A 4,219-nucleotide genomic window follows, 5' to 3' on the forward strand; every position below is an offset into this window, starting at 1 on the left:
TCCATGTGTTTGATATGGTCATTTCAAGCATATCATTGTATACAAAGAGAAGTATGTTTTTTGATGTATTTGTGAGTTTTAGAAAGTGATACATTGCTTTCCCTTTCCATTGAGCACTCAAGGTGGCAAGTAGAAGGACTTTGGTATGCAACAATTATTGGATCATTTTAAATATTCAAAATTGCATAAGAGAAAAAATTCATATTTTCATTCTTGACACATAAGCATTCAAAACCTAAAATAATATCAAACTTTCCATGTAGATCAACTAAACGTATCAAAGTAAATGGTACATACACAATTGGGGTGCCTAAAACCTTGGTTTCAATGTTATTATGGAGAACTCAAGATTTTCAAGATTTTTTGCACGATAAAATTTCAAGATAGAGTTCAAGCAACGAGATTTAATTGAGTTAGGGAGCTCAAAGTATATGTATTTTCTTGGTTTAAACATATAAAGTCATTTGTAGTTGTCAAATTGCACTAGAATAGTACCAATTCCATGAGGGGACCTTTGGAAGACCAAAATTATGCACTTATTCAGCACGTGCTCAAGTATGAAATTATGTCTATAACTTGCATGTGACTTGAAAACTTATCTTTGAAGTGCATTCCATTGTTTTGTGGCACTAAGTGCTAATACTTGGATTTTATAAAAGTAAAAAAGTCATCTCTATAAAAAGATATAATAATTTTATGATTTTTTTGGGCAAAACAGCTTGAAATTTTACTAAAATTTATGTCTTAGAACTTACCAAAATTCTCTCGATACGGATTGTATTTTGATATGAGAAAAATCCAGTGTTTTATTTCCCTCATAACCAATCTATGGTAGAAGAAAGGTGTAAAAAACTCTTTCTAACTTGACAAATAAATTGCCAAAGCTTGGTAGAAAAACAATACATTTTAGTGTCTCAGGACACTTAAGTGTCCAATTATAGAACTAGTGTTAAGCAATTGACAACAGTTGAGGACCGGATTTGCATGGAGCCAATCCCCCCTCCAAAAGGCTTTGTATTATGGTTTCTCCCATCAAGAGAGACATTTTACAATATAATTCTTTGTGTTCCTTCAATACTAGCTAGTGCTATGAAGATGGAAACTTTAAGCACTAAGCACAACACTTATTAAACACAACATCAATTCCCTCACGGTCTCAGACCCAAGACCTCACACACCTTTGAAGATGGTGAGAGCTAGCGGGGTATGAGAGTAGATTGAGAGGAAGTTCTTACGAGAAAGATATACATCTCCTCACATAATCACTCATATTAGCATAGCTTAGCTTAGTAATTAGCATGGTAGAGGAGATGAGCATGCATTGAAGCTTGCCTCTTGGTTGGATTTGCATCACAAAGCCAAGAGTTGTTGGTGTAGGCCTCCCTTCTCACAAGCTTGGAGTAGATGGTAAGCTTTCCATTAAAGATTGAGAAGGAGAGAGAGAGTCTTCTTGCTTCACACATTGATTGTGTGAGTGTGTAAGTGAATAATGCCTTGAGAAAATCAGTCCCCCTCTCTCTCTTGGTCGACCCCCCTTGCTAATTGCTCATGCTACAGCCCTATTGGACCTCCCCAGGCCTAGCCAATGGAAATTAAGCAGCATAAGTGATAGCCTTCTGACATGTGTCCCCCTTTCCCCTTTTGTGAGATATTTTGCTAATTAATCATGCCACTAAACTCTCATTGGACCCTTTGTCTCCTGGACAATAGGAATCAGGCAAGCCATTGGGCTGCTGAATGCTCATTGGACCCCTTGGAAGACTGTCCAATAGTCTTCTAGAGAGCTTAATTCCTATTGGTTCTTTTATTAAGTGTTTTGAAGTTGATTAAACTAGACTTACTCTAGCCTAATTCTCATTGGTCCACCTCCAAGGCCATCCAATAGGATTTGAGTACATTCTCTTGAAATCATGGTCGTCCTCGACTATGGGGTAGAGAAGATAAATCATTTAATAAATGAGAAAATCATTTAGGAGAATCAGTCCATTCTCTTGAAATCATAGTCGTCCTCGACTATGGGATAGAGAAGATAAATCATATTCATTAGTCCTTTTCCTAGAGGGTAGAGGATCCCTATTTTACCCTACGACATCGTTCCAGAATGGATGACTAGTCCATTTGGTGCTTGAGAGCCTAAGCTTCCGCAAGCATGTCTGCACATTAGTCCTATCAATCTTCCATAGTAGGTTGACAAGCTCTACTTGGTGTTTGGGAGACGTCGTCTCCGCAAACTTGATCTAAGCATGCATACTACTTCATTTTTGTGCACAATAAAGAAAAAGAGAGTCTTATAAGACAGGTCTAGGTTATCCTTTAGCTGTATGCCTTGCATCCATCTAGCATATTCAAAAGGATAATTGTTAAACTTAATAAAATATCGTCGGATAGTCTTACCACCTCTTAGTACCTTGTCTTCATGTCGGAGAATGGACTCGGGCTGGAGCACCTCTTCTTGGTCCTCGATCTCCGGTGGGTCTTTAAAAGTAGGTTCTTGAGGTGGCTCTCCTTTGTAAGGCTTTAATAGGCTCACATGAAAAGCATTGTGTATGAGCCAATGGCTAGGCAACTTGAGTTGATAGGCCATCTCATTGATTGTCCTAAGAATCTGGAAGGGACCATAGTACCTTTTTGCTAACTTAGCATAGTACTTTTGGTGTCCCATAGGATTCTTGCCTATCGTGTGCCTTAATCGAGCCTTGGGAAATTTTAATAAGACCCAATCATTTTCTTTAAAGGCTTGGGCTCTTCTATGCTTGTTAGCAACAGCCTTTTGCCTTTGCATTGTGAGATAGAGATAGCATCCTTAATCTTTTGGAAATATTCTTGTAGGTCTCTGCTATACTCATCTGCAACGAAGATCTTCCCATGTACCTTAAGTAGCAAGGGACTTTTGGATCTTCCTTTTATTACCTCAAAAGGTGCTTTTCCCCTGGAAGTATGTATAGCGTTATTGTAGGCATACTCCACTAAGGGTAAGTACTTCTCCAATTGGGATCTTTGATCTACTTCCATTACATAGGCTTTTAGTAAATCGAGAATTGTTAGGTTAGCTATTTCACTTTGGCCATCCGTTTGTGGGTGATAGGCTGAAGAGAAATTTAGCCTTGTTCCTAAATTCTCAAAGAGACCCTTCCAGAAATTACTAATCATTCTAGGATTCTATCCGACACTATGGACATTGGCAAGCCATGGTACTTGAAGATTTGTGAAATGAAGAGGGTTGCCATTTGATGGGCTTTGATAGTCTTTTTGACAGGTATAAAATGAGCTTGTTTACTGAACCTGTCTACTATCGTCTATATTTTCGTATTCCCATGGATAGACTTAGGCAATCCAAAGACTAAAATCCATGGATATGCTCTCGCATGGTGAATTAGGGATTGGCAAAGGTCGAAGCAATCCAGGTTGCTTCACTCTATCAAACTTCGTCTTTTGGCATACCACACATTTGAAACATACTCTTGTATGTTTGCTTTCATGGTAGGCCAATAGAAATATGTTTCAATCCCCTTTAGGGTAGATTGAATCCCTCTATGCCCTACATAAGGAGGAGCATGATATTCATACATTACTTTCTCATGTAGTGAGCTACTAATGCATAGTTTATTGCTATAGAGAAGATAACCATCTTGTAAAGTAAATGGTTCCTCTTTCTTCCCTAGTGCAAGGGCTGAAATCACATCTCTAAAATCGTGATCAATAGCATACTCATCTATCATAGAAGATAGATTATTGTGAGTTGCTATGGAAACCGCATTCACTCTCGGTCATCTTGAGAGTGCATCGGCTACTTGATTATGCTTGCCAGTAATGTGAGCAACATGAAAATGAAATTGCGAAAGAAAGTTTGCCCACCTCATTTGTTTGTTGGAGAGCTTGGTCTGCGTCATGAAGTACTTAAGACTTTGGTGATTTGTTCACAAAATGAAAGGATTCCCCAATAAATAGTGCTTCCATGAGTCTAAGGCATGTAGAACTTCAAGGAGTTCCTTTTCATATATACCTAGAGCTTTCTCAACAGGGTCGAGCCTTCGACTTTCATAGCCTATGGCGTGCCCTTCTTGGAGCAAAACAACTCCAAGGCAATCACCACAAGCATCACATTGGACCTCAAATGACTTTTAAAGATCTGGTAGTGTAAGCACAGGTTGAGAAATAAACTTTTCTTTAAGCTTTTCGAAAGAATCGTTCTCCTTGGTAGACCATGTGTACCTAACGT

The sequence above is a fragment of the Adiantum capillus-veneris genome, chromosome 5 (assembly GCF_014529385.1).
Source record: "Adiantum capillus-veneris isolate H3 chromosome 5, ASM1452938v2, whole genome shotgun sequence".
NCBI classification, from domain to species: domain Eukaryota; kingdom Viridiplantae; phylum Streptophyta; class Polypodiopsida; order Polypodiales; family Pteridaceae; genus Adiantum; species Adiantum capillus-veneris.